Source organism: Hemiscyllium ocellatum, chromosome 45 (genome assembly GCF_020745735.1).
Source record: "Hemiscyllium ocellatum isolate sHemOce1 chromosome 45, sHemOce1.pat.X.cur, whole genome shotgun sequence".
Classification (NCBI taxonomy): domain Eukaryota; kingdom Metazoa; phylum Chordata; class Chondrichthyes; order Orectolobiformes; family Hemiscylliidae; genus Hemiscyllium; species Hemiscyllium ocellatum.
The window spans coordinates 13,277,458-13,288,097 of record NC_083445.1 but is presented as its reverse complement, the minus strand read 5'-3'; positions in this window follow the sequence as shown (position 1 = coordinate 13,288,097).

Genomic DNA, 10,640 nt, shown 5'->3' with positions numbered 1-10,640 from the left:
AAGTCAATGTTTCAGGTGTAACCCTTCTGCAGGTCTTGAAGGGTTACACCTGAAATGTTGACTTCTCCACCTGATGCTGCCTGGCTTGCTGTGTTCTTCCAGCCTCCTGCCAATACTAATACCTATCCCAATGGTAATGGAGTTTGCTGCTCACTTGAAGGATATCCTGGATAGTCCACGTGATCATGTTTGCACACTCTCTTTCTATTAGAGGAACTGAATGGCAGTACAAGGAAAATATATTTTGGTGAATTTAAAGAAAAAAAATCATATTTTGAGTCTGGGGCGCAAATCATCTTTTTGAGTCATACAGGATGTAAATACCATTCAGTCCAATAAGTCTGTGTTGACTATATCCCAGTCTAAATTAGCCCTACCTGCCTGCTTCTGGCCCTATTCCTCCAAACGTTCCCTTTTCACTTACAACATTTAAAAGCCCTTTGGAGAAGTATTTGTACTTATGTCCACCCTCAGGAATTCCTTCCATGTGTGTAACTTTTCAAAAGGTTGCCCCCCGCGTTCCCCCCCCCACCGTCCCTTTTTTTAAAAAAAACTCTCTTCTCTCACCTTAATGTGCCCGGTAGTGTTGGAATCCACCATACTAGGGAAAAGACAGCTACCATTAACTCTGTCTATACTCATTTTATAAACTTCTACATAAGTCACTTTTCAACCTCTCCCCCATGCCAGTGAAAAAAGTCCCAGCATATCCTGGCCATCTTTATTCCATACCTGACAATATCCTGGGAAATCTTGTCTGAACCATCTCCAGTGTAGTCATATCATTCCTATAAGGTTGTCTTGGCTAACATTCTATTGCACTACTTGCTGTCATGTTGGAGGTGCTGCTGTTTGAATGAAATATTAGATCAAAGCCCAAGCTCTCAGGTCTACATAAGATCCACTGATAGTTCAGGGGAATGTGGTTCTCCTTTCAAGCCTAGCCCACCATTCAATAAAGACCATTCCTGGTCTTAACCTCACTTTTTAAAAAAATTTTTTTTTTCTTCCCCGCCTCCCCCACCCAGGATCTCTTCACTCTCATACCTCCCAAAGGAAACTGTAACATGGCTGCCTAATCTGCATACAAAATAGGGCAAATCAAGTGCCTTTATTATTAGCCTTTAATCCCACCAATTTCCTCAACATCATTTCCCTCCTGATAGTGATTTCCTTAAGTTCCTACTCCTCATGAGACTGTGTTCCTCAACATTTGAACTCTTATTTGTGCCCTCTTTTTGTGAAGGCAGAAACAAAATATGTACTTAGTTGGTCTGCCATCTCTCTTCCTCGTACTTTTCTATGGTCTGATTGTAAGGGACATACATGAGTCTTTACTAATCTTTTTCTCTTCACATATCTAAAGAAGATTTTGCAACCAGTTTGTATGTTTTCCTCAAGCTTATTCTTGTGCTCTATTCTCTTCCTCTTAGTCAATCCCTTTTTCCTCCTTTGCTGAAATCTACATTATTCCCAATCCTCTTAAACTGTGTCCTGTATTTCTAGTGTCTCTCACATACGGAAACAGCCTCCCAGTAACCACCCTATCAAGTTCCCTCAGGTTCTTACATTTCAATAAGATTGCTTTTCATTTTCCTAAATGCCAATGGGCATAGAATGTTATCCTCATTGTCCTGGTCATGGTACATGCCCCAAAGAAAACCACCACTCAAGGACTAAGGGTGTTCCCCACAAATTTACTGTATATCCTTAATTGAGGCACTTGCTCAGATAGTCAGCCATGTTAGCATTTGTGGAATCTTATAGAAACACTTGCCACTTGGACATGCCCAAGTACCTGGCAGTCATAGTTATTTTTAATCAGTGTCAAGATTAGAGTGGTGCTGGAAAAGCACAGCAGGTCAGGCAGCATCTGAGGAGCAGGACTACTCTTACAGCACTACTCGAACCTTGACTCTGATCTCCAGCATCTTCAGTCCTCACTTTTGCATAATTGTTTTTAACTAACCTGTTCAGAAATGTTATGAGACATATATGAGGCAGATGCAACCTGAGCTAAAGTCCCTGGGTCAAAAGTGCTACCAAGAGTCCCCTACTCAGTATTTATTGATATCTTTCATAGGTTTCATCCAGAGGCTCACTGAGGATGATACCTAGTATGGTGACGAAACATCTGAAAATGAACCCTCCAGCTCAGCGAGCAAACTTACATCCAGAAACTCAATCTGAGCTACAAATCTTCTCAAAACTTGCTAATATTTTTAGTGAACTTATTTGTTTAGATTGATAGATTACTTATAGTGTGGAAACAGGCCCTTCGGCCCAATAGGTCCATAACGACCCGCCGAAGCGCAAGCCACCCAGACCAATTCCCCTACACCTAACACTACGAGCAATTTAGCATAGCCAATTCACTTGGTCAGAAGTGTTATACACAAATAGGAAATGGCTATAAACAGTGAAGATTGAGGACAACATTCCATCTTCACTAACATACAACACTGGAGCCCCCCAGGGGTGCCTACTCAGCCTCCTACTGTACTTACTGTATACCCATGACTGCATCGCCAAATACCAGACTATGGCCATTTACAAGTTTGCAGATGATACCACCATAGTCAGTCGAATCTCAGATGACGACGAAACAGACTACAGACAGGAGGTGGAAGACCTGGAAAAATAATACACTGAGAACAATCTAGCTCTCAATGCCAGTAAAACCAAGGAACTCATTATTGACTTTTGATGGGAAGTTACACATGCCCCCCTACACATTAACAGCACAGAGGTGGAACGAGTGGAGAGTGTCAAGCTCCTGAGAGTGGTCATCAACAACAAGCTTTCTTGGACTCTTCATGTAGATACACTGGTTACAAAGGCCCAACAACATCTCTTCTTCCTCAGGCAGCTGAGAAAATTTGGCATGATGGCAAATACCCTTGCCAACTTTTATAGGTGCGCCATGAAGAGCATTCTGTCTGGATGTATCACTACCTGATATGGCAACTGTACCATTCAAGATCAGAGACAATTATGGAGTGTGGTGAACTCAGCCCAGACAATCACAAAGGCCAATCTCCCATCCTGTCAAGGAAAGGTTGCCAGCATTCTCAAAGATCCATCCCACTCTGGCAATGTTTTTCTCCAACCTCTCTCATCGGGGAGGAGGTACAGAAACCTGAACATACACACCAGCTGGTTTCGAATCAGTTTCTACCCTACTGTTGTTAGAACATGGATGGACTGACAAATTCTTAACATTCACCTGTACTTGGGTTTTTGTTTTTGTTGCTGTTTATCTATTACTTACTTATCTATGCTACTTAACTATGTGATCGGCCAGTATTGCTCACTGTGTCTCGGTATACGTGACAATAAATTCAATTCAATTCAATTCAAAAGGAACAAAATCTCCAGCTCTATCAAAGAACCAGTGCAGGCACAATGATCCAAATGATCTGTGCAGTGAATAACACAAACTCCACTTCATTAAATAACTGACGTACATAGTATAGAATCATGCAGTGCAGAATGGAACCCCAGCTGATATTTTTAAGTCTCTTATTTGACTACTATACAATGATTGAAAACAATAGGCTGTAAAATGAGAGTTTTTCTTATTAAGCTTTCATTCTGCCTGACAAGTTTAAACTCGCCCTGTTAATTTCAATGTATTCTTTTGTCATTTGGGGGCGGCACGGTGGCTCAATGGTTATCACTGCTGCCTCACAGCCCCAGGGACCCCGATTCCATTCCAGCCTCAGGCGACTATCGTATGGAGTTTGCTCATTCTCCCCATGTCAGCGTGGGTTTCCTCCAAGTGCTCTGGTTTCCTCCCACAATCCAAAGATTTGCAGGTCAGGTGAATTGGCCATGCTAAATTGCCCATAGTGATAGGTGCATTAGTCAGGGGTAAATGTAAGGGAATGGATTTGGGGGTCTTTGAAGGGTCGGTGTGGACTTGTTGGGCTGAAGGGCCTGTTTGCATATTTAATGTTATGACAGGGGATAAACCCCTCTGCTAATTTAAACCAGCAACACAGAAAAGATTCACCCCGTGCTGTAATCTGTTAAATGGACAGGCAAAGAACTATCCCAAAAGTCACTATTTAAAGTAAAAATTAACAACTTTATCTTTAAGTCTTACAGAGAATATTAACTAATAACAATTTACAACTCCTTTTTCTTAAATCTATCTTTTGCATCCCACTCTACAATACCAGTCTGATAAAAAAATCCCAATTAAGATTTACAAAAAAAAAAATCACGTTTCAAAACCAGTCAGCTTTGCCGAGTTTCCTCTGTAGATTCTTTCTCCAGGTCGGTTTCGAGGTTTTACTGTGCAACCTCCTTCCCCAGAGAGGTACCTCTCAGAGGGCTCTTAAACTAGCAGCCTACATCTGTTGGTCTTTTGGAGTTCTCTCTCAACTGTTCAAAAATGTTCAGTTTTATACCACAAAACATTAGATCGTTTCACTGTTTTAATATTATCAAAATACTAAATTCAAACTGGATTGGATTTTGGTATCTTGGGGTATAATTTAAACTGATTGGCTGAATTTGGATTGGTTTTTGTCCCATGGCAACTCTAGCTGTTTGGACCAAATATTACATGGTTACTGTGCTTTGTGAGGCAGTTTTGTTAGCTTTTCAACTCTCTTAAATATACTGGACCTTGACATCTTAATGACACTAACCATGCTACAAGCAGCAAAGTTTCCGTGTTTGATTACTGATTATGCATCTCTCCCCATCACTGTGTGCGTTTCGTGGTTGGATGTTGTGAGTCAGTGTATCCTCCAAGCATAATAACTGAAATTTAATGGCCTGGTGAGGAGGGAGGGAAAATCCTTTGCCTCTGAACATGCAGTTTGAATGATCAAGTTTCACTTGAACATTTTAGCGCAGTACTGTATGGTCAGAGGTGCTATTATTAGATGTTAAACCAAGACATCTTCTGCTCTCGAGTGAATTAAGGATCCCATGTTGCTATTTAAAGTAGGAGCAGACGATTCTCAACACTATCTTGGTCAACATTTATTTAGAAATAATTATTGAAAGTTTGTTTTATCCTCCCACACTCTCCCCTCTTTTCTCAAGTTCTGCATTCACTTATAAACACTTTTGCTTCTTACCTACTGATTCTGATGAAAGCTGCAACAATAACTATTTCTCTTCCCACACAGATGCTGCTTGAGTGCTCGCAGTTTATTGTCTGTTTTTATTTCAGAAACATTCAAGTGGACGTCACTGTTATATTTTAAATGTGAAATTCTTGTGGATGAAAGCTGGAGTTCCAAAAGGATCTGGCAAGCATATCAGGACACAAAAGAGAAATGTTACACCATATATTAGCCTCAACGAGAGTGATTACTGCACATAACTTGGGATTATCAAGTAACAACAACAACTTGAAATTATAATCCTCCTTTAGTGTAGTAAGATATCCAAAGACAGTCATTAGAGGCAGGCCCCTAGTGGTGCAGCAATTAAAATCAAGGATATACAAGAGGCCAGAAATGGAGCAGCACAGATATCTCAGAGTGCTGTAAGACAGCAGTTATAGTGATAATGAGGCATGAGGCTTTGAAGAGATTGAAAACAACAACAAAACAAGGCGAAACTGAGGTATTCCCAGCTCTGAGAGCCAGTGATCAATCAGGACTTTTAGGTGAATGGTATTTAATGTGAGTTAAGTTGTCATAGAAGAAGTATTGAACAAACTGAAGTGGGCGTTGTTTTGATAATTGGGCTTGGTGTACCTGTTATGTGAAACATTTTCGAGCTCACTCACATCAAGAACTCTCACAGTGTGAAGAGTAGCAGAATACAGCTTCTGCATAATTACTTTGCATTGCTGTCTTTACCCAGAGAGTGCTAAGTAAATTAACACTCTACCACAAGGAATAGTTGGGATGAATAGCATGGCTGCATTAAGGGGAAGCTAGATAAGTACCCAAGGGAGAAGGGAATGGAAGGTAATGCTACGGGAGTGCTGTTTGACCAGAAACATCAGTATTGGACAAGTCTAATACTTGAGGACATATTCAAATCCGACCATGGCAACTGGAGGATTTTAATTTCAGTTAAAATTTCTGGAATAGAAAATTTGTCTCCGTAATAGTGGCGATGAAAATATCACCAAATATTGTAAAAGGCCATCTGGAACATTTTGTAAAAAGCCTTCGGGAAAGAAATCTGCCACTCTTACTGGTCTGGCTTACATGTGTAATGTGTTTGACCTTAGTAACCCTCTTGAGAGCAAAAGCCATGAGCTGACATCCTGTGATAGAATAAAGTTGGCTCAAATGTTCTGGTTTAGAACCAGAGAGCTCAGTAATTTTTTTGTGTGTTGAAACAGGTATACATGCTAGTTTATTACTGAACTAATTATGCGCTGTGACGTAAAAGACACTGTCAGACAGTTTTAATGTTTTTGACAAAGGAAAGCTGTTATTGTATTTAGCCTGGTCTAAGTAAAATTATAAAATAAGAACAACAAAGCTCACACAGACTTGAAGTTTTCACACAAACAAATAATTTACTGAATCGGGGAAGGATAGATTAAACAAGTTGGAATCCAGGAAAAATAAAAAGACCCACATTTCATGGGGGGGTGCTGACTTGGCTGCCTTCATAGAGTCACAGAGTCATAGAGGTGTACAGCTACAGAATTCTTCGGTCCAACTCGTTCATGTTGACCAGATATCCTAACCCAATCTAGTCCCACCTGCCAGCACCCGCCCCATAGCCCTTCCTATTCACATACCCTTTTAAATGTACTGGCCTCTGGCAGCTCATTCATAAACTTATCACCCTCTGAGTGAAAACGTTGCCCTTAGGTCCCTTTTATACCTTTCCTCTCTCACCCTAAAACAATGCCCTCTAGTTCTGAACTCCCCCACCCCAGGGAAAAGACTTTGTCTATTTATCCTATCCATGCTCTTCATAAACAGCAATAACGTCACCCTTCAGCTTCTGATGCTCCAGGGCAAACGGCCCTAGCCTATTCAATCACTCCCTATGCTTCGGACTGAACACAATAGCCTCGTTGATTCCAGCATCCAGGGGAATTTCAAGCTACACGATGGACAATGTATCTGTTCTTTTGGGAACAGTCATATCAGTTGACCTGCTTCCAAAACTCGCTATCTGGAGCACTCACAATCAGCAGACAGATTTCAAAAACTTACAAGTTGGGCGGAGAGATGGATGGAATCCACTGGTCGTCCTGCTCTGTATAGAAAGCAAAAGCATAAAACACATAAAAACTGGGGTTTGTCCTGCAGTCTTTTCTTCCCAAATGCCCTGGGATCCAAAGATGCAAAGATAGTTTGCATTACATTTTAAATGTAGCTTGATAATGTCATGGAATCCCTCTCCCAACCAGAGTTGCAATGTCCAAGTAGTTATGTCTAATGGTCTGTCCACTCTTGTCTAGGATTCAATAAATTGGATATATTTTTCTTGGAGATGAGATTCAATAGAATTGTCCAAATTATGAGGGGTCGAGATAGAGTAGGCAGAGAAAAGTTATTCCTGTTCATAAAAAGATTGAGAATGAGGAGGCAGAGATTTGGAATAATGTGCAAAATAGGCAAATACAATGTGAACAAAACCATTTTCATACAGTGGGCAGTTGGAGTCTGGAATTGTGGTGAAGGTTCAATTCGTTAGAGCTTTAGGTTAAATAGAAATAATGTGGAGGATTACTGGGAAAACAAATAGCAATAAGTCACAAAGCTCATTTGGAAAACTATTCAGCTAAATGGCCTTTTTCTAATGTGTTTCATCCGATTGAGTATCCAGTTAAGTATCTGGACAATGTTAATGAAATGGGGGATGTGGTTCGTTCAAATTTCATTGGTCATAGAGATGTACAGCACGGAAACAAACCCTACGGTCCAACACATCCATGCTAACTAGATATCCCAACCTAATCTAGTCCCACTTGTCAGCACCCGGCCCATATCCCTCCAAACCCTTCCTATTCATATACCCATCCAAATGCCTTTTAAATGTTGCAATTGTACCAGCCTCCACCACATCCTCTGGCAGTTCGTTCCATACACGTACCACCCTCTGTGTGAAAACGTTGCCCCTTAGGTTTCTTTTATATCTTTCCCCTCTCCCCCTAAACCTATGCCCTCTAGTTCTGGAATCCCCAACCCAAGGAAAAGACTTTGTCTATTTATCCTATCCATGCCCCTCATAATTTTGTAAACCTCAATAAGGTCACCCCTCAGCCTCCAACACTCCAAGGAAAACAGCCCCAGCCTATTCAACCTTTCCCTATGCTCAAATCCTCCAACACTGGCAACATCCTTGTAAACCTTGTCTGAACCATTTCAAGTTTCACAACATCCTTCAGATAGGAAGGAGACCAGAGTTGAATGCAATATTCCACAAGTGGCCTGACCAATGTCCTGTACAGGTGAAAATGAGGACTGCAGATGCTGGAGAGTAGAGTCAAGAGTGTGGACTCAAGAGTGTGGACTCAACATCGTCGTGCGAGCATGAGGTGATTCCTTTGAATCCTCCCATTTCCTCCAGATGAAAGGGGTAAACTTGGGCACGCACATGACTGTCTCTTTGTCAGTTACATGGAACAGTCCATCTTCTGCAGTTACATTGGCAACATTCCCTCTGTTCTATTGATGATTGTATTGGCGTCACCTCGTGCTCTCACGAGGACATTATACAGTTCATCAACTTCACCAGCACATTCCACCATGACTTTAACTTCACCTGGACCAACTCAGACACCTCCCTTCCCTTCCTGGACCTCTCCATCTCCATCAATGGTGACCGACTCAACACTGACAGCTTCTACAAACCCACCGACTCCCAGAACTACCTGGACTACACCTTCTCCCACCCTGCCTCCTGTAAAAACGCTACCCCTTACTCCCAATTCCTCCGCATCTGCTCCCAGGACTTCCAGTTCCACCGCAGAATATACCAGATAGCCTCCTTCTTCAAAGACTGCAATTTCCCCTCCCACATGGTTGATGATGCCCTCCAACACATCTCATCTACTTCCCACACCTCCACCCTCAAACACCACCCCTCTAACTGCAACAAGGACAGAACACCCCAGTCCTTACCTTCCACCCAACAACCTCCATATATATCACATCATTCTCTGCAATTTCTGCCACCTATAAGCAGACCCCACCACCTTCTTTCCCTTCTCACCCCTATCTGTTTTCCATAAAGACCATTCCCTCTGCGACTCCCATGTCAGGTCTCAATGCCCCCCACCAACCCACCTTTCCCACCCAGCACCTTCCCCCACCACCACAGGAATTGTCAATCCTGCACCCACACCTCCCCCTTCACCTCCATCCAAGGCCCCAAAGGTACCTTCACATCTATTAGCAATTTACCTGCACTTCCACACGTCATTTACTGTATCGGTTGCTCCCGGTGCAGTCTCCTCTACACTGGGGAGACAGGATGCCTACTTGCAGAATGCTTCAGAGAACATCTCTGGGACACCTGTTTCAACCTACCTCAGTGCCCTGTGGCTGAACACCACCCCCCCACCACTCTGCCAAGAACATTCAGGTCCTGGCCTCTTCATTGCCACTCCCTAACTATCCAACGCCTGGAGGAAGTATGCCTCATCTTCCGCCTCGGGACCCTCCACCCTCCAACCTCTCCAATCCATGAATGAGTATTTCACAAGTTTCCTCATTTTCCCTCCCCTACCCTTCCCAGTTCCAACCTTCCAACTCGGCACAACCGTCATGACCTGTCCATCTTCCTTCCTACCTACTCGCTCCATCCTCCTCTCTGATCTATCACTATCAGCCCCACCTTCATCCACCTATCGCACTCTCAGTTCCCTTCCCCCAACCCCAGTCTCTCCCATTTATCTCACCACCCCGTCAGCTCACAGCCTCATTCCTGATGAAGGACATATGCCCAAAAGGCCAATTCTCCTGCTCCTCAGATGTTGCCTGATGTGCTGTGCTTTTCCAGCACCCCACTCTTGATGCTAATGTCCTGAACAGTCACAACATGATCTCCCAACTCCTGTACTCAATACTCTGACCAATAAAGAAAAGCATATGCCTTCTTCACTATCCTATCTACCTATGCCTCTACTTTCATGGAGCTATGAACCTGCACTCCAAGGTCTTTTTGTTCAGCAACAGTCCTTAGGAACTTACCATTAAGTGTATAAGTCCTGCTAAGATTTGCTTTTGCAAAACGTAGCACCTCACATTTACCTAAATTAAACTCCATCTGCCATTCCTCAACCAATTGGCCCATTTGGTCAAGATCCTGTTGTAATCTGAGGTAACCATCTTTGCTGTCCACTACACTTCCAATTTTGTGTCATCTGCAAATTTAGTAACTATACCTCTTATACTCACATCCAAATCGTTTATATAAATGACAAAAAGTAGTGGACCCAGCACCGATCCTTGTGGCACTCCAGGCCTCCAGTCAGAAAAGCAATCATGGGGAACCTTGTCGAAGCCCATATAGATCACATCTACCACTCTGCCCTCATTAATCCTCTTTGTTACTTCTTCAAAAAACTCAATCAAATTCATGATTTCCCACACACAAAGCCATGTTGACTATCCCTAATCAGTCCTTGCCTTTCCAAATACATGTACGGCCTGTCCCTCAGGATTCCCTCCAACAACTTGCCCACCTCTGAT